Source organism: Zingiber officinale, chromosome 8A (assembly GCF_018446385.1).
Source record: "Zingiber officinale cultivar Zhangliang chromosome 8A, Zo_v1.1, whole genome shotgun sequence".
In the NCBI taxonomy this organism is placed as follows: Eukaryota; Viridiplantae; Streptophyta; class Magnoliopsida; order Zingiberales; family Zingiberaceae; genus Zingiber; species Zingiber officinale.
Genome location: NC_056000.1, coordinates 33,396,893 through 33,418,328, shown reverse-complemented (window position 1 = coordinate 33,418,328; position 21,436 = coordinate 33,396,893). Strand labels below are relative to the sequence as shown.

General features: G+C 37.9%; 1 long non-coding RNA gene across 1 annotated transcript; it reads left to right on the top strand.

Annotated features, from left to right (window-relative positions):
* Positions 1-13,971: 13,971 nt before the first annotated feature.
* LOC122008371 lies at positions 13,972-15,067 on the top strand. The gene is made up of 3 exons (XR_006119272.1): positions 13,972-14,535; positions 14,600-14,805; positions 15,007-15,067. It is a non-coding gene; the product is annotated as an uncharacterized LOC122008371 (long non-coding RNA).
* Positions 15,068-21,436: the final 6,369 nt, after the last annotated feature.

Sequence of the window (21,436 nt, the reverse complement as noted above, 5' to 3'; positions counted from 1 at the left end):
GACATTTGGAACTCGAAATAGGGAAAATTGGGTCGTTACAATCCCCCATACCTTATAAAAAGTTCGTCCTCGAATTTAGAATAGCTCTGGATACTTCTGTCTCATGCTGTCCTCCCGCTCCCAAGTGACTTCCTCATGCTTCTGGTTCTACCAAACGACCTTCACTAGTGGTACTTCTTTATTTCTCAATCTCTTAACTGCTCTGTCCACTATCTGTGTAGCTCTGCTCTCATAACTAAGATCCTCTTGGATCTGCACTGACTGAGGCTGAATCACTTGACTCGGGTCATGGAGACACGTCTTTAGCATGGAGACATGAAACACATTGTGTATTGCTGACATGTCTTGTGGTAAGTCCAGCCTGTAAGCTACTTTCCCAATCCTCTCTATAATCTGGTAAGGTCCTACGTAGCGAGGACTTAATTTGCCCTTCTTGCCAAATCTCATCACTCCCTTCATAGGAGCGACCTTGAGGAAAACTGAATCTCCTACTTGGAATTCCAATGGCCTACGGCGGGTGTCAGCATAACTCTTCTGTCTGCTCTGGGCAGTCTCAATTCTCTGTCTGATTTTCTAGATTGCTTGAGTAGTCTCGTCTATCACCTCTGTCTGAATACCCAGCTCTACTTCCATTTCTTTTCTCTCTCCTGCTTCTTGCCAGCATATGGGTGATCTGCATTTCCTACCATATAGTGCCTCATAAGGTGCCATCTTGATGGTGGCCTGATAGCTATTGTTGTAGACGAATTCAGCTAAGCACAAATACTTGCACCAACTTTCCTTGAAATCCAGTGCACAAGCTCTGAGCATATCTTCTAAAATCTGATTCACTCGCTCTGTCTGTCCATCAGTCTGTGGATGGAAAGCTGTGCTGAATTTGAGTTTGGTGCCTAGTGCAGTCTGAACGCACTCCCAAAAGTGTGAGGTGAAGCGCCCATCTCTATCAGAAATAATAGATTTAGAAACTCCATGAAGTTTGACTACCTCTTTAACATATAGCTGGGCCAATTGCTCTATAGAGTGGGACACCTTGATGGCTAGGAAGTGAGCAGACTTGGTCAATCGATCTACTATTACCCATATCGCATCATACCCATTGGTGGTTCTTGGAAGACCGGTTATGAAGTCCATGGATATATCTTCCCATTTCCATTTTGGTATCAGAAGAGGCTGAAGAACTCCTCCTGGTCTCTGGTGTTCTGCTTTGACCCTCTGGCATGTCAAGCAGGTACTGACATATTTAGCAACGTCTCTTTTGAGTCCTGACCACCAGAACCTCTATTTCACATCTTGGTACATCTTGGAAGAACCAGGATGCATGGAGTATGGTGTGCTGTGAGCTTCTTCTAAGATCTTCTTCCTCAGTTCTTCATCATGGGGCACGCAAATGTGACTCCCTTGATAAAGAATCCCGCTATCTGTTACTCGAAACTCTGATTTGTCTTCTTTCTGTAACCCTTGCTTGATTTTCTGGATGTCTGGATCTTCACTTTGCTTTCTCTGTACCTCCTCAAGCAATGTGGACTCTAAGGTCAATGCAGAGAGTTGCCCTTCTATAATTTCAAGTCCAAAATCCGACAACTCCTTCTGCGGTGGCAGGGCTAATGATGACAAAGACATCAGGGATGCACTGGATTTTCTGCTGAGTGCATCTGCCACTTTGTTAGCTTTGCCTGGGTGGTAGAGGATTTCACAGTCGTAATCTTTGACCAACTCCAGCCACCTGCGCTGTCTCATATTTAAGTCCTTCTGAGTGAAGAAGTACTTAAGACTCTGATGATCTGTGAAGATTCTGCACTGAACTCCATACAAATAATGTCGCCAGAGTTTAAGTGCAAAAACCACAGCTGCCAGCTCAAGATCATGAGTGGGGTAGTTCTTCTCATAATCTTTGAGTTGTCTGGAAGCATAAGCTATGACTTTTCCTTCTTGCATGAGTACAGCTCCTAAGCCCATCTTGGAAGCATCACTGTAGATGTCGAAACTCTTGTCGCTCTGTGGAACAGTCAGAATGGGAGCACTGATCAATCTCTTCTTTAGCTCTTGGAAACTCTTCTCACATTTATCTGACCATTCGAATCTCTTGTTCTTTCTGGTGAGGGCTGTTAGTGGAGAGGCTATCCTGGAAAAGTCCTCCACGAACTTCCTGTAGTACCCAGTTAAACCAAGGAAGCTTCTGATCTCTCTGACGTTCTTGGGTCTACTCGAGTTGTTGACCGCTTCCACTTTGGCTGGATCCACTTGAATGCCTTCTTTAGAAATTATGTGACCTAAAAACGCCACCTGATTTAACCAGAACTCGCACTTGGAGAATTTAGCATAAAGCTGCTTCTGCTGAAGAGTCTGCAGTACTATTCTCAAGTGCATGTCATGCTCCTCTGGGGTCTTTGAATAGATTAGAATGTCGTCGATGAACACAATGACAAATTTGTCAAGGTATTCTCTGAACACTCTGTTCATCAGATCCATGAAAACTGCAGGTGCATTAGTCACACCAAAAGGCATGACTACGAACTCGTAGTGTCCATATTTAGTTCTGAAAGTCGTTCTGGGTATGTCTCTTTCTTTCACTTTTAGCTGATGGTACCCAGAGCGCAGGTCTATCTTTGAGAATACTGTCGTCCCTCTTAACTGATCAAATATTCATCGATCCTGGGAAGAGGGTACTTGTTCTTGATGGTCACTTGATTCAGAGCTCTGTAATCTATGCACATTCGCATAGATCCATCTTTCTTCTTGACAAACAACACAGGAGCTCCCCAAGGTGAGTGACTAGGGCAAATGAAACCTTTGTCAAGTAACTCCTGTAGTTATGCTTGTAACTCTTTCAGCTCTGCTAGAGAAATTTGGTACAGAGCTTTTGAAATTGGGCTGGCATCAGGAACCAATTCAATTTCAAACTCCACTTCCCTGTTGGGAGGTAGTCCAGGTAGCTCTTCTAAAAAATACCTCTGGATATTCACAGACTACCCGAACGTCTTCCTGCTTGGGTGTTTCTTGTTCTTTCTTCTGTTCTGCTTACTTGCCTGGGATTTCTGACTTCCTGCTAACTTGTCCTCTATCTTCACTGGCTTGTGCTGCGCTCGTTGTGCCTTGTTACTGTTCAGATAGTGCTCACTAATGCCCTGCTGACCAGCTCTTCACCAATCTATGGTCGGTGAGTTTCACTACTCACATTAGGTGCTATTTCTGGTCTCATCATTCGGAGCATCAGTCTGACTCATTCTTTCATTGTACTTACTAACTCTAGGCAAAGGCGAGCTAGCCTGTTGAATCTTTTGACCGCTTCTTCTACTGGTAGGTCACCTTGTCTGAATTCTATAAGCTCCTCATACTGTTTATTGGTGATCCGTTGACAGAAGAATTCTTCATAAAACTCTATCTCGAAGTCAACCCAGCTCATCTGGTTGACTGCTCTCTTACTCTTAACTCGCTCCCACCACATACAAGCATCTCCAGATAGGCAGAAAGAGGCACACTTACCCTTCTCGACTTCTGGCCAGTCAAGAAGATCCATTGTGCTCTCAAGTGTCTAGAACCAAGCCTGGGCATCCCAGGGCTCAGTCGTGCCTGAGAAGCTTTCTGGTTTCAGCTTCAGCCACTGGATGAGGTATGCTTCTTGTCTTCTAGGTGTTGTGGCGACTTCTAGGGCAACTGATGGGTCTTCAATCACCACTGGGGTCTCCACCTTAATTGTTGGGGAAGTGGGAGGAGCTGGCTTCTGATTGGTCATTAGATTGGCAATCACTTGCTGCTGCTCTGCTACTTGTCTCTGGAGCTGAGCAACCACTTCAGAAAGATTGGGCTCAGTTGCTCTGGAAACTTCGTTCTCTTGAGCTTGGTCCTCAGCACGAACGGTACAGGGATGCCCTCTTCTTGCCATCTAGTCATGCAAGGAAAAAGACTTGATATTTTCTCTATCCTTTCCAACATACACATTTGTACCGGGATAAAGAAAACAGCAAAAACTCTTATCTAACTTAAGCACTTATAAGCAATTACTTTATACTACAATTAGTAATAAAGGAAAGCAATAAGGAAAGAAATTAAATACTTTCTTACTTGAAGACGACAAGGATGATGCTGATGTGTGTGTGTGATGCTGGAGAATGGAACCTCGCTCTGATACCAACTGTAACAACCCACCCTTCTTACTACTACTCTCTAAGGGCGATTATTACCTAACTACTACTCTACTTATTAGTGTCACTGACGCTATTATTAGAATCAGTTAGATTTATCACGGTTCAGAGGAATTCCTATTGAAAAATTTCGGCAGAGTCTCCCCTGTACCGATGACCAAATCCATGATACATAAGATATATACGCAGCCATAGGCGGCTGGATCACATTTTTCACAACCACGCAGTTATAAAATAACAGTGAAAAGAAAGAACTACTCTAGCATAAATAACCAACTACGGTACTCCACAAATAACACAAGTAAACCAATTACAAGTGTAGAATAAACTCAACTACAGTCTCAACTCATAATAGCACTTAAGGAAAACTAAAGAATTAAACAGAAGGTTTTTGACAATATTGTCAATTAACTCTGGATCTCTCCACAGTGCAGTCACCACACACCTTCATCATCACTACCACCCTGTCGCCTCCCTTTTATATTTTAGCTTTTCCTTTATCTGCAGTAGGAGGAAAGAAAACAAAACTATAAGCGAAAACGCTTAGTAAGTACTAATCTATCTCACAAAACTCAAAGTGCATACAAGTAATGCAAAAATACTGAAACTGAAATGCTAAAACAAAGCCGCATGTACTCATGGTATATAGAAATAAAACTGAATACTAAACATGCTCACTAACTGACAGGATAATAAGAAAATTAACACTATAAGCTTAGAATTAAAGAAACTAAACTTTTTACTTATTCTAAGTGTAACACCCGAAAATTCTCAAAATAATTTTAGAAATATTCTATGATTTTTCTAGAATTTTAGAATATTTTTTCGGAATTTTTCGAGTAGCGTAAGTAGCAAAAATAATTAGCGCCGTAAATAGCTCACGCGGGGAATTGAACCCGCGACCTTGGACCGAACCTGGACTTTAGTGACTCCGGCTAGCCAGGAAGCCCCAGCAGGGGTGTGCTGAAAGAAAAGGGAATTAGCTAGATTTATATTAGAGTTGGTTAAATAAACCACTTAATATAAATAGCGAATTAATTAGAAGTGTTTCTTTTGGTTTTGGTTGGTTCGGCAACCTCTCTACCTTAGTCACCGCCGCCCCCTTTCCCTCTCTTTCTCTCTCGGCGCCCAAGCCCCAAGGGCTCTCGGATCACTTTTCGGCGACGACTCCAACACGAGGACGTTCCCCTCCGCGAGAAGAGCACGTGGACGCGAGCGGTTCGTCGAGAAGAGTGTTCTTTCGGAAAACCTAGCGCTTAGATTTGTAAGAATCTTCGCACAAGAGGTAAGAAACCCCTCACCTGCAGTATAAGTAGCTTCCATTTGAATGCATGCTTTTAGATTAGTTATACTCGGATTTTTGTCGACATCTAGGGTGTATTTAATCCTCCTCGCAGCTTTAGGGATTAGTCGAGCACCTCTAGATGGGCCGGACGCGTTTTCCCTCTTCAGTTTGAGGTTTTAGACGTTGTCGGGTGCCTAGAGGTGGTCTCCCTACTAGAGAGGAGAGTTAGAGCACACCAAATGCTCGATAAAAAGACTAGGACAACTTTTGATTCAGTGGGCATTTATTCAGCTCAGTTAAATGCCGTATAACCGTATTGATCCAGCTAATTAGCTTTATTACAGCTTTCATGGGACTAGATGTCCAATGGGTGGGCTCCCACAGTCGCCTCTAGGTTCAGACTGTTGGTGCGGGTAGCACTAACGGTCTAACTCAGGTTTTGATGAATGACAAATAGGTTAAGTTAGTTATGTTGTTGTCTGACACTTTGATCAAGTGTGCAGGAAAAGTCCAGCTAGGTCGACGGGCTGACCGGATAGCTGGCGAGAAGTCCAAGCGGGTCGACGGGCTGACCGGACGCTTGGCGAGAAGTCTAGCTAGGTCGACGGGCTAACCGGATAGCTGGCGAGAAGTCCAGCTAGGTCGACGGGCTGACTGGATAGCTGGCGAGAAGTCCAAGCGGGTCGACGGGCTGACCGGACGCTTGGCGAGAAGTCCAGACGGGTCGACGGGCTGACCGGACGTCTGGCAGGTAAGTGAGGTAAGTCACTGGAGGGGAGTGACTGCGAGGACACGTTCCCGGGAAGGGGACATTAGGCGTCGATCCGGCTTAGATCCATTTCGGATGTCTAAGTCGAGATCGTGACTAGATTCCGGTCTCGGAAAGACGGAATCTAAGTCATACTCTCTTTATCTATCCGTTGAACTTTAACTGTGCTAACCATCTGTTTTACAGGATATATATTTGCCTCGGACTAACCTTGTTTTGCAGGAAAAAGTCTTTCGGAACAAGGTGGTCGGGCGCGGAGGATCCAGCGCCGGAGGTCGGGCGCCGGAGGATCCGGGCGCCGGGCAATTTTATCGGACACCTCGTCGCTCGTGGAGCATCTTGATTTGAGATGTTACGTCACACTCCAGGCGCCCGAAGGGAGCAGCATATAAAAGAAGCCCCGGGGTGGAGCTTCAAATCAACTTTAGAGAACTCTTCTGCTGATCTGGCTGCTCGACGTTCAAGTGCGACGTCAACGACGCTCCGAAAAAAGTGCTCTTCCGGTTTTTGTTTAATTTTTTCTTTGTCGGTATTGCTTTATTATTACTAGCATCTCCTGTACTTTTTCTGTAATCATATTTCGATCTGCTAGTAATTGCCCAACGAAAGTGGTCAAGGACCACGGGCCTTCGAGTAGGAGTCGTCACAGGCTCCGAACGAAGTAAAAATATTTGTGTCTACTTTATCTTTTTCCGCTGCGCTTAAACTCTTGTTTTCTCGAATCGATATTCACCCCCCCTCTATCGAATCCAACGGTCCTACAAGTGGTATCAGAGCCGGTACCGCTCTGATTTGGTGCAACCACCAATCAGACAGGGGTGAATTTTTTTTAATTAATTTTAAAACTGGTGTTTCGATAACTTAATATTTAACTAATCAATTTAAATTAGTGCAACACGAATCTAGTTTTTTTTATCTTTTTCTTCCCGCACTGCTAATCCAAGACGAAGTCTTGGGATATTTTTCCAGTTAATTTCTTGTGTGTAGGTTATGATGTCTCAACAAGAAGGCTTCAGCACAGTACGCCCTCCTCTATTCAACGGGGATGACTTTTCGTACTGGAAGAGGAGAATGGAGGTCTACATGAAGACAGACTACGACCAATGGATGAGCGTCACAAGGGCTTACAAAATTCCAGTGGACAACTCCGGGAACATACTAGATCCTGAAGACTGGACAAATGATGTGAAGAAAAAGGCATCAATTGAAAACAAAGCCATCAATACTCTACACTGCGGACTAACACGAGAAGAACTGAACCGGGTCGGACCGCATCAAAACGCTAAGGAGCTTTGGGATAAACTGATCGAGCTAGGAACAAGCGACGCGAAGGTAACAAAGAGAGATTTCTTTTAAATAGAATTTTTAATATAAAAATGCAGGAAGGAGAAACGGCAAGTCAGCTTCACGCGAGGGTCAAAGATATCCTCAACGGTCTCCACGCGATAGGCCACCAAATGGAGAACCGAGACTTAATCAGGTACGCGTTAAATGCTTTTCCGCGAAACAATTTGTGGGCATCAATCGTAGATGCCTACAAAATTTAAAAAATTTATCTAAATTAAAATTGGACGAACTCTTTTGTGAATTAGAACTTCATGAGCAAACTAACGCCGGGGTCGAGAAAGGTGTAGCTTTATTTGCAGGTTCCTCTAAAGAAAAGAAGAACAAGCCCGAATCCGAAGAAGATTTCGATCAAGACTCTGAAGACGAAGAACACCTGGTGAACCTAGTAAGGAAAATGTTCACCAGGAAAAAGAGAAGCTTTAGCAAACAGGATCTTCAGAAGATCAGTTCGCCAGAAATGTCACATGCTTCGGATGTAACAAAAAGGGGCACTACAAGAACGAATGCCCAAGATTGAAACTTGACAAACCAAAGTCAACAAAGAAGAAAGCCCTCAAAGCAACATGGGATGATTCCTCCTCAGACGAATCGGAAGGAGAAAGGCAAAAGCACCAAAGTCACCTCGCGTTGATGGCTCGCGAAGCTGAAACGGAAGACGAATCAGAGGAATCGGAAGACGGGTCCGAACCCGAATCGAGCCACGAGTCCGTACTCGTTTCCGAAGGTTCCAAAGAGGTATACCTAAACTTAAATCGTAAATTCTTTAGAATTATCTCATGTTTGAATAAAAAATTAGTTAAATTGGAAAATAAAAATAAATCGCTTCTTGAGGAAAATCAAAACCTCAAGGAACAATTAAAAAATTCAAATCCAACTCAAGATCGAACACTTGAGGAGGAGAATTTATCATTAAAAATTGAAATTAATAAGTTAAAGGAAATATTGGAAAAATTCACAACAAGATCCAAAAATTTAGATTTAATTCTAAATAACCAAAAGGCATGCTATAATAAAACCGGACTTGGATATAAGTCAAACTCAAACAAAACCTTTAAATCATTATTAACCCAACACAAAGCAACTAAACAAGCTTGGGTCCCGAAAGCGTGCTTAACCACGCAAGTAGGACTTAATCAATTCTATATACCTAAAGATAAAATACATTATATAAACTTGAATAAATCAGATCAAAAACTAAAATATAATTCTAAATTAAAACCAAAATTCAAAATTCAACAAAATTTAGATTATCACCAAGTTAACTATAACTATAAAAAGAATCGACACAAGCCTAAAATCAAAACTTAAATTAATGGCCAATAATTCAGGGGGAGGCTCCAGAATAGCTGGCACCTCCAAAACTAACTTACCCGACAGGGTAACTCAAAACTAACAAACCCGGCAGGGCAATTAGAATTAGAGACCAAGTTTAAACTTGAATCATGGTATTGGTGAAATTTTTGGATGATAGTACGTTAGGGAAACTTGGGCATCGCATGTCTAGAAAGATATGATTTCGATCTGGTGCATTTGGCCAAGTGGAACTGACCGAAGCTACCCTTAAACGAATCCTAACCAGTTAGACCAAGATGTAGTACTAAGTTCCGTGGATAGGACTATTCGGAAAACCTCGAAAGGTTGGTTACTTCTAATGATGTCCTTGTGACTCACCAAGCTTAGAAGTTTATTTGAAGAATGCCTATTTGTGGAAACCAAAGCTAAGTCTGAATCTAACACAAGTTAAACCAAAACTCTGTAATCAAATCAATTTCATCTCACAAAATTATAGGATTCCCTGATTGATAATCTAGATCGGGTGAGATGAATAAGGAGTAAATTAATTAATTAAAATTAAATTCTGAATTTCAAATTGAATTTCAAATTAAAATTAAATTTCAAATTTCAAATTTCAAATTACAAATTAAAATTAATTAAAATTAAATTTCAAATTAAAATTAAATTTCAAATTAATTAAAAATTAAATTTCGAATTAAAACTAAATTATTTTTTTTGAAAAATTAAATTAACTTTAAAAATTATTTTAAAAAGTATTTTAAAAATTAAATTAATTTTAAAAAAAAAATATTTTAAAAATGAAATTAACTACAAAAATTATTTTAAAAATGAAATTCCTTTAAAAATTAATTTAAAACATTTTCAAAATTACTTTAAAAACTCTTTTAAAAATCAATTTAAAAACTTTAAAAATTCCTTTAAAAATTATTTTTAAAACATTTTAAAAATCATTTTAAAAACTCTCTTAAAAAGCATTTTAAAAAATTCTTTTAAAACATTTTAAAAATTATTTTAAAAACTCTTTTAAAGATCATTTTAAAAACTTTAAAAATTCCTTTAAAAATTATTCTAAAACATTTTCAAAATTATTTTAAAAACTCTGTTAAAAGTCATTTTCAAAACTTTAAAAACTCTTTTCAAAATTATTTTAAAAACTCTGTTAAAAGTCATTTTCAAAACTTTAAAAACTCTTTTAAAAATTATTTTAAAAACTCTGTTAAAAGTCATTTTCAAAACTTTAAAAACTCTTTTAAAAATTATTTTAAAAACTCTTTTAAAAGTCATTTTCAAAACTTTAAAAAATTCTTTAAAAAAAAAAATTATTTTAAAACCTTTTAAAAATTATTTTAAAAAATCTTTTAAAATTCATTTTCAAAACATTAAAAACTCTTTTAAAAATTATTTTAAAAACTCTTTTAAAAGTCATTTTCAAAACTTTAAAAAATGATTTTAAAAATTATTTTAAAAACTCTTTTAAAAATATTTTAAAAACCATTTAAAACTTCTTTTAAACCATTGTAATTTTTTTTTAAAAAAAAATTATTCTTAAACTTTAAAAAGTATTATTTAGATTTTAAACTTTTTTTTCCTTAAACATTATTTTTCTTAAAAATATTTTAAAACTTAATTTAACCTAACTGAATATTAAAACTTAAATTAAAACTTAATATTGAAATTACAATTAAAATTTAAAAATTTAACATAAACTTAAAACTTAAACCTAAATTAATCACTGATATTAATTTTAATCTAAAATCAAAACTGAATTGAACGTATATTAATTGTCATTAAATAATTATAAAAATCATTTTAAAATCCTGTTAGAAATCCCTTAAAAACAATAATTATTATAAATTCATTTAAAACTTAGACACCTAACTTAAAAACTTAAATTCTGTTAACTTTAACTTTAAACTTAATTATGTAATTAATAAGTAGAACTTAACTATTTAAGTTTAACTTTATTTGAGAACTAAGCTTGATTTGATCAGAACCTAGGTTTAACCTTAGTAAAAAATATTAAAATTACTCTAAGTCATTTTTCTTAATCAACCTTTAAAATATTAATTATTTTTATTAAAACATAATTAAAGTTTGACTTAAATTGAACCTTACTTAACCTTGTTTAATAACGAGTTTAACTTCAAATTGCCACCAACTTTAAACTAAGTCAATCCAACTTAAAATGAAGTAAATGAAAAGTTAAATTATAACTAACACCTTCATCAATTAATACAAAATTTAGATTATAGCAAAATTTAATCAATAAATTATTAATATTGATCAATTATTGAATTAATAACAACTTATCTTACTTAACATTACACTAAAGGTTAATTTATTTCAACTTAATCTAACATTAATTACGGTTAGTCAAATTTAAATAAACAATTTTATAAAGATAATTATACAATCGTCTAAAACACTTAGGTACAAAAATATGTTACGGTGGTAAAATTTTATATTAAGGGGAAGTAATAAATAAGGAGGATTAATAAATTAAAGGAATATCAAATTAAGGGGGAGGTTTATTTTTTAATTATCTCCTTAAGTGTTATTTTTTAATCTTCTCTTTAAAATCTCTCTAGAAAATTCTACCTCAATTTAAAAAATATATATATATATATATCTACTTTGAATATTTTTAGCAAATATTTTCAAATTTTATGTCAGGTTCAGGGGGGAGGAATTAATTAAAAATTTCCCTTTATATAAAATATTTTAAATTTTGTTTGAAAAATATTTTCTTAAAAATTTCTTAAACCTACTTTTGAAAACTAACTCTTATAAAACTAAGTTGTTTTTAAGAATTGGGTTTTACTTTTTATTGAAAATTGATTTTGAAAATTAGATTTAACTTAGTTTTGAAAATTGTGGAAATTAGATTTTTCAAAACTTAAGTTTACAAACTAAGCCTCTCAAAATCATTTTCCTTAATTTTGAAAATCAAAGTTTAAAAATCAATTTTCAATATCAACTTGCTTAAAATTGTGAAAATTTTTTCAAAATTGTTTGTTTTAAATCACAAACTTTTTATCCTTTTTACTTAGTCTTTGAAAACTCAACTTTTCAAGTATTTTAAACCATGGTTTTGAAACTAGTACTTTTGAACTTTAAAATTTTGATTTTTGAAAATTAGATTTAATTATTTTACTTTATCAAAATTAGTTCTACCAAACTCCTTTGAAAACTAAAAGAAAAGTTCAAAATCAATATTTGCAAACTGAAATTTGATTTGCAAAAACTCAGTGTTGAAAATTATGAAAGTTAGATTTTTCAAACTTAAATCATTGTCAAAACTTAAGTTTTAAATTAAATCGTTTACAAACTTAGAGTTGAAAAATAAATCAGTTTTTGGAAAAATAAAATTTTCAAACTTAGTTTTTGAAAACTTATGTTTAAAAATGAAACTATCTAAACTTAGCTAACTTTCTAAAAGCTAAAAAGCTAATGCTTTAAACAAATTTTCAAAAGCTTAAATTCCCCCCAGTCAACTTGACTATTTTTTACTTGGTGTTAAAAATTACACTTTTATCTTTCAAATTTTGACCAAACTTAGATATTTTTTTTACCTGTTACAGTAACTCTTCACTATGATTATTTACCTCTGTTCATTTTTTTTGATGAATGCCAAAGGGGGAGGAGGGTTAGGTGGTTAAGTTAGCTAAACCAATTTGAAAACACAAACTGACTTTAAAACCACACAAATGCATGTTGTTTCGTACATATGCTTTCACTAACTTAACCAGGTTGTCATTCCATCAAAAAGGGGAGATTGTTGGTGCGGGTAGCACTAACTTTCCAAGAAGTTTGATGACAAACAGGTCAAGAAAAGTAAGTTAGAATGACAGTCAAGTGTCCTTGGAAAAGTCACGCTAATGTCAAGTAAGTCTGAAAGGAAAGGGAAGTTGTATAGGAATTAGCGAGATGTGATATGTGCAAGTACCTAGTCTCATGAGGTCGAGCTACCGTTTAGAGGATCATGACTGCCCATCAGGTCGACCTCAGGCGGTAAGTGAGGTAAGTCACTGGAGGAGAGTGACTGAGGACGCGTCCGGAAGGGACATTAGGCGTCGTCAGATCCATTTGGATGTCTAAGTCGAGATCATGACTAGATTCCAGTCTCGGAAAGACAAATCTAAGTCATAACTCTCTTTTATTATTGTGCTAACTATATTTTACAAGTTATATTTTATTATGTGGACTAACTCTTGTTTTGCAAGGTGAAATGCAAAAGTGGCTTCGGATGAACAATGTCAGAGGCGCCTTGGATCGACGCTGAGAGGCGCCGGAGGCTTATTAGAGGTGCCCACATGATGATCAAATTGGCGGATACGACTCTGAGGCATGGAGGGACCCGGAGGCATTAAAAAGAAGCCCCAGACAGGAGCTTCAGAATCAACTTTGACTGAGAACTCTTCTGCTGATCTGGCTGCTCGACGTTCAAGTGCGACGTCAACGACGCTCCGACAAAAGTGCTCTTCCGGTTTTTGTTTAATTTTTTCTTTGTCGGTATTGCTTTATTATTACTAGCATCTCCTGTACTTTTTCTGTAATCATATTTCGATCTGCTAGTAATTTCCCAACGAAAGTGGTCAAGGACCACGGGCCTTCGAGTAGGAGTCGTCACAGGCTCCGAACGAAGTAAAAATATTTGTGTCTACTTTATCTTTTTCCGCTGCGCTTAAACTCTTGTTTTCTCGAATCGATATTCACCCCCCCCTCTATCGAATCCAACGGTCCTACACAGACAACCTAGCTCTAGGTTCAGATAACCTAGAAACGGTTGAATAAAACAGTACAGCTATTCAGTATTTTATTTTCAGCAGTGGCACTGTACAGGATCAGATATCCATTGGGTTGGACTCCCACAGTCGTCCCTAGGTTCAGATAACCTAGTAAACCCTACTAGATTTGGAACTTGCTGTAAAATACCGAAAAATGGCGAATAATGATAAGGGAATTTTTCGGAATTTTTTGAAATTTTTCAGGAATTTTTCGGAGCTCGTAGGGACGAATTTACGAGGATGAAAACAGAGTCCGGGAAAGCCTGTTTAGGCTACCTATTTAAGCGAGGAAAAGTTGTATTTCTTTTTCTTTTTATTTTCTTTTCTTTTATTCTTTTTCCCCGTTTCTTTTTCCCCCGAATTCCCTAATCAACTCGCGAGCCTTCCTTCTTCCCCCGTGAATTTTGTGCTGTGCCAAAACTGCTCCGAGGCAGTTCCTTTCTCTCCTCCTCATCCATGCCAAGCTGCGCGCTGATCACCGGCCACAGGAATCCAGCGTCGTCGCCGTGCCCTAGCGCCCCGCCGACGACCTCTTCCTCTCCTCTGGCCGACGCGACGCCACTGCCCTTCTTTTCCTGCCCTAGCCGGCTGATCGCCGCCTTGTTCCTTGCTTGAGCAGCCAACTATCGCCGGGGATTCTCCTCCCAGTGTCGTGCCCTAGAGCTGATGCCACCACCGCCGTCTTCACAGCAGCCGAGAGCCTCGTGTCTCTGCCCTATAGCGCCGTCGCTTCCTCTCTACCCTCTTCCGATCCGGAGGGTTTCCTTCGTGCCGGCACAGAGCCACCACAGCGAACTTTGGGCCGATTGCTACAGCCAACAACCACCACTTCTCTGGATTTACTTTGATTCGTGCCTTGGCACTGTTGCCGATTTCATTTCTTTCCTCTGGTTGCCGGTGGTTTGGGAGGTAGGTGCGCTACCTTTGTTGATTCAGTGAATTATTAGTTCATCATGTGGTGATCCTTTTCCAGTTCTAGTTTGGGAAATGAATCGGATCTTGGAGTTCCTTGCTGTTGATTGGGGTTACGGGATTGAAGAGAAGGAGGGAGAGGTTGGATCCAATTGCTTGTTGTTCTGTGAAGGTGATCTTGAATTCCAGCAGCAGTTGACACTCCGGTGATTTCCAGCTGTGGGCTACACTCTGATCACGAGGCGTCAGTGATTATCATCAGATTTGGTGAGTTTTAAGGTTGAAGTTATTGCTAGGAGTAAAATGACGGATTGTTGTTTATTGGATTGATTATTAGATGTATAGTGTTTTGGAAAGATTAAGGGATTAAAGGGTTATTTGATTAGGGTTTTCCCTAATTAGGTTGAGTTGAGATTTAGCTAATTGTTGCATATATAATTAGCTAAATTATAATCATGTGATTTGCAGGACGTTGATTCGGGACGAGCACTTCGACATAGATGTTGATTAGCTCAGTCTACATTGGAGGCGGGTACCTCTTGACTTATCTTTTATGATATTGTCTTTGGATATGCATAGTATTTTATAACTACAAGCAATGAATATGTTTGTCTTTGGTATGTCACTGTTTGATATCCATAGCATGTTAGGTTTATCGCATGTGACGTATCCGTGCTTATATCATGTGATTTATTGCCATGAGTACTGTATTACCATGAGTATCTTAGTTTCTAGAATGAGTGACATACCATGTTTTACTGAGGTTAGGACTAGGTTCTGGACTTTTGGTTTCAGTCATGTGTATTGAGATTGTCTGATACTTAGATTTTATGCCATGACTGGCTTGTGTACCCCTATTTGTATATCATATATGATTCGTGTACCTAGACCTTGATTCTTGATATGTGCATATTGTTGGTACATATGTTATGGAAGGAGATATGTTTAGGATCTAGGTTGCTATACCATAGGACTGTATGCCCTAGATCCGTGGGTTGACCTTGATCTTGTGGTACCCATATTATGTATATATGGATTTTTCTATCGATCGGGATATTCCATACTTATTATGTTCGGGACATAGGTTTTGATATTCTATCGACCATGTACTATAGATTTTGGTATGTGACCATCGCTTTTCCAGTACCCATTTGTATATATGGATATGGTTATGTTGATCGTTTTTGTTATGCGTAGTGACATGCATCGTGATTGCATCTTGTTCGATTATCGGCTCCACTATGGTTGAGCCCATTACCAGTTCACCCCCACTCGTGGTTTAGTGGTATATCGAGGCGGTGTGTGGCGGTTACTGTTTAGCTCCGTTGGTCACGTGACCCAGTGGCCGGCGATCGATTCCTTCTGTTTGGCTCGTGGCATTTAGTGTAGACGTAATGGCCGTGACAGTGGACTCTGTTGGCTCCGTTGGTCGGTGACTCGGCGTGGCCGTGAGATACCTCCCGTCATCGTGTCTGGGAGATGAGGCATTGAGCTCCCCGTTTATGATTTGGGGTCACGGGACAGGACGACAGATCCCATCCACTCGGTCACTTATCGGGAGTAGTGACGACAGAGTGCACGTTGTCATACCCACTCGGTCTCACCGTTTGTGTGTGAGATGAGTGAGCGTCGGGGGTGACCAGGACGCATCATTAGCATCATATGCATTGATGTTTATATTTTATGATTGTGTTTCTTGCGTTTGGTTCTGCATTTTGGTTGGATCGTACTTTGACTGCGTACGTGATTATTGACACTTTCGTTTTGACGACCCTTTTGTCTGGGAGTTCTGGTGAGTACTGCTTTCTCGGTTACCTTTCGGTTTCGTATTCCTATATATGATTAGGAAGGCGTATTCCATGTTTATTCTATTAGATATATCTTACTACTCGTGTCCATTGGTATTATTGAGTTGTTGAACTCACCCGTTGACATCTTTTCGGTACCAGGTTATTTATGGTGTCGCTTGGAGCATCTTGTCTGCTGGGTCACATCAGAAGACTTATCGGTTTCACGTATGTTTTACTTGTTTTATGTATCAGTTTGTTTAGCTCTGTACTCTGGTTTTATTTTTGGAGGGTTGATGTTGTTATGTGGTGTTTTGTATTTGTTATTGGTTGTGTAAGCCTAGCCGGCTAGCAGTTTTGTGTTTTGGTTTTTGGTACAGCCGAGTGGGCTGCTTTATTTTTAACTGCTGAATTTGATATTAACTGCGTGGTGTTGTTTTCTTTTATTTTTATTATTCTAGCCGCATGTGGCTGAGGTATATAGTGCTTGTAGAAAAGTTTCAGATTGTCCGCTGTACAGGGGAGATGCTGCCGAAATTTATTCGGACAGAGACTCCCTCGGGGCGTGACACTTGCAATCCCGGGTCTAGCTAGGGATGCGCGCACAACACGTGCAGTTGCCAGGGCCCTCAGCAGCATGATTATTATTTTAATCTACTTACGTATACAGTTTTCAAAACTCGCAGTCACCTATGTGATCAGGATTTAATTCAGTATCAACTTAGTTTAGTTCAGTTTCAGTTTAGTTCTTCCTGATTGATACCATGAGTTAGCTCCATGCTTTGATTTTGATATGCATGCTATGTTTCAGTATTTGTGCTTAGTAACTTTGCTATGTCATGCTTATCTACGTTCAGTACGTATTTCAAATGGCATGTTTTCAAAACATAAATTGCATCGTGTGCATGTTTTGTGAGGTAGCTGGTTTCTTGCTAAGCTTTAAGCTTACAGATACTTTTTCCTTATACTGCAGATAAAGGTAAGGGGAAAATGGACTAGCGGAGGCTGGAGGGCAATGCGATGAAGATGTGTGTGGAAGGAACTTGGAATAAAAGATCTGAGGGATCTAACAAATTTTATTTATGCATTAGAACTTTCAGCAAAATTAGTTAACTGTCGGAACCTTATTATTCCACACTTAGAATATTGAATGCCATGAATTAGTGAACCATGCATGATATCATGTTTAAAATGTTAGCTAATACATGTTGAAATGTTTTTAGCTTTTATAGACTTGATGTGTATGATTTGGGCACGAAATAGTGTTGAAATCGGGGTTACGATTGAAATCGAAACGGATCGATCTGATCGATCGAAATGGGTTGTGCCCTTTGGATCGGTCAGTGGCTAATCGATCATGACGAGTTAGCGTCGATATGGATCGGTCACCGACCGATCCATATGCTAACGAAACGAAGCTTCGATCGGTTGGCCGATCGGTGAGCCCTGAATCGATCGAACCGGCCGTCGGTGTGCTCCTGGATCGGTCGGTAGACCGATCCAGCCGCATACAGAAGCAATATAGTTTATGGATCGGTCAGTCGACCGATCCAGAGTTTTTCTCCGTGCCAGTATCAAGCTGGATCGATCACTGGATCGATCCGACAGGCCAATCGATCCATGGATCGATTGAAATGCCTGATTACAGTTAGTAGGTCATCCGAGAGGCATAGATTATCTTCCCTAGCATGTGTACAACTCCTAGGTACACCTAGAATATTAAGTTCAGATTTTACAGTAATCAGTTTAGCAAAATTTTAATCAATCCAGATTTTCGCAATAGTAATTTAGCACAGCATAATGTAGCGATCGGCCTCACAGCCTAGTTACTAGAAGGCGGGTCATTACACTAAGCATAAAACTTGTTTCAATTTCCTATATCCTTGTAATAGAAATTAATCTTTTAATTTCTATCTTTTACTTTCTTCTTCTTTCTTTCTTCTTTTTTCTTAACTTTTCTTTTCTTTTCTTTTCTTTGGGCCCAGGCTTAGTACCATCTTTGTTTTGTGCGCTCTCTAATAGTGACTGAGGTAGCGAGCCTCTAGTCCTATAAGGTAAAGACCTTGGTCTTACCAGGGCCAAGACCTTGGAATTGGTCACCTGGATTTATTTAATGACAACCTTGGAAGTCGGGTACTAGCCTCTTACTTAGATTTACTAGTTATCTCTTTTAACTAGACTCTAATCTTTTCTTTACTCATACTTCTCATACTCTTTTATTAGAGCTTATTAGAGTCCTGTAAATGTATTTAACAGGTATAAGATTACAATTAACTAAGCATGCTATATACAAATACACTAGGGAAATCAGTTTGAACCCTCTAAGCATGTTATAAAACCAAATCAAGGAGAGTGACTTTGAACTTACTAATCATGCCATATAATAGAGCAAAGGAAAGTGATTTTAGGCTTTCTAAACATGCTGTAAAAACAGATTTAACTACTAGACACGCAATGGAATCAAGTTAAGCATACTGTGAAGATCAAGCTGTGAAAGTAAAACACATTCAACTACTGCTCATGCTTAAATCTATAGCAAAGAAATAGGACATGAAGTCCGATCATGCATGTTCAATAGCAAAGGGAAAAACTAAACAATACTACTCAAGTTTTACTAATAGAAAAATTAGCAATATGCTCATTGGAATAAAACTCTACTGCTGTGAAAAGAAGTTTTCATGCCCGGTTGCTAGAAATAAACAAGTTTAGGGCTGCATATCAAAAGAATACCACTCCTACTTAGTAAACCAGCAAGAAGAAGAGTCTAAAGCTGATCTGAAATCTAGGGGCTGTTCTTGTTCAGATCTTAGCAAGAAATCTGCAGCTAAAATGCTAAACTAAGCCACGAAAGTATCTAACTAATTCATGCTCATTGCTTGGCAACAAAACTAAATTCCAAGGATACATATACATAATCCGGAAATGGCATCTCCACAAAGCATGGAAGAATTGAAGAATTCAACCTACCTAGCACTACACGGCACATAACATCTCATGTTCATTGTGACAGCAAGGAGAGAAAATTGAGCAACGACCCTAACCATGGCAATTCCACACAATCAGGAACAAAACTTAAGAAATCTCCTCCTTCTATTTCCCCAACCCTTCTCTTACAGCAGTATCATCAAACAAAAACCCAATCCTCCCTCAAAGAGCTCACGGCAGCAATCAAAAGATCTCAAAATCCATACCACTTCAATTCCAAAAGCCAAGAAATCAAAGTAATACTCGGAACTACTCCTACTACAGGTGAGTAGTACTTACCCTTGCTTGTATGACTTACAGCCGACGGAGGAAGGTGACCTAGGGTTCGAAGGCTTGGGATTCTCGGCCTCTTCTCCTGCCCGTGCGTTCGCCTTGCCGAGAGGAGCTTGGGTTTGTGTAGAACCCTTGAAGAAGAATGCTCGCCAGCCGCCGGAACGCCACCCTAATTTCGGCGTCGTCTTCGCCCAAGCAACGCCGACACTGCCGCACGCGAGAACAAGAGGAGAGGGAAGTTAGGTTTTGGGGAAAAGAAAACCTAAACATTTAGTTATAATTCGGGTTATTATTAATTACTATCTATGCTTTAAATTTATTTCTCCCCATACTTAGTTAACAAAGCGTGCGCAGCCCAGTTGGTTGGTTGTGTCCGGTTAGGTCGGGTTCGAGCCTTGCCTTCAACTCTTTTTGTCAAAATTTCTTTCTTTTTGTAAACATACTAAACGACCTCCAAAAATTACGTAAAAATACTCTAAAAATTTCTAAAAATCTCTAGAATATTTTAAAAGCATTTCCAAATATTTTTATGGACATTTGGAACTCGAAATAGGGAAAATTGGGTTGTTACAAATATTTATTTTATCATGTTAATGTTTAATTAATTAAAGATAATAATGATCCAAAAAAATAGAGAACACTGATTTATGATGTATTGAAATGCTTGGATTGAGGTGTATGGAAATACTTTCCTTTAAGGTTTTGTTTGCCCTCACTGCTCAAATTTTGCTAATGAATTTTATTGGCATTACCGCCAAGATACAATAATCCTTCAACACAATATCTAGTAAAAATATTGAGTTGCCACAGCATAAAAAAATTTATAGAAATCTGAATATTTATAGAGAAATTTGTGTATTTTCATGAATTAATGGGTCTAAAACCAATGGATGCAGATAGAGGTGAAAATGAACCAAATCGCTCATGAGTTATTCGAAACTCGATTCGATAAAAGTTCATTTGAGCTCGTTTAATGAGACTTGTTAAGATAAACAAACCAAACTCAAGCTTCATAATATTCGGCTCATTAGCTCATGATCATATTCGTTAAGCTTATGAATCAACTTTTAAATAAAAAAAATAATAGTTTTAATATTGAATTTATATATTTTACACTCTACTTATGAAATATATAGACAAATATATTAAATTTATTTATTAGAATAAAATCATAAATTTTAATAAGAATATTATAATTTTTTAAATATATAATTTAGTTTTAAATGAATATTTAAATTTATAATTTATATTTATTAAGCTTGTTTAAGCTCGATAAAAGCTCGTGAACCATGAATATATTCGTTAAATAAATCTCGAGCTCGGCTTGATTATAAACGCGTCAAATTCAAATATTCAAGAGCTCGGTTCGGCTCGATTCGATTACACCCCTAGATGCAGACACCTCTTCATTCAATTAACTATCAAAGTTGTAGATGAAATCATCTAACCAAGAGAAACATTGGTTCAATTCAAACTCTCAAATATATTACAATTTCTTACAATCCCATACTAGATTGTAATATTTTCATTTAGACTTATTATAATATCTTGAAGAAGGTATCTTTCGATTTTAACCTTCAATTAGTGAAATACATCAAAGCATTTGCAAGACGATAATATGCCTTGGCATTGAGCTTCGTCTCTAAACAAATACCGAAAATACACCACATATGAACTATCCTAAATTTCAAAATATGTTCAAATTATTTAACACTATTATGGCCTTGTGCTCGATCTTGGATTCATGAACATTTACAAGATTGAACCATGGTCTTGTTAGAAGTGACACCATTTCTCATGTTCAATAGGTGAAGTTTCAAATTATGTCTTGAGCTATTTGACTTGAACTTCAT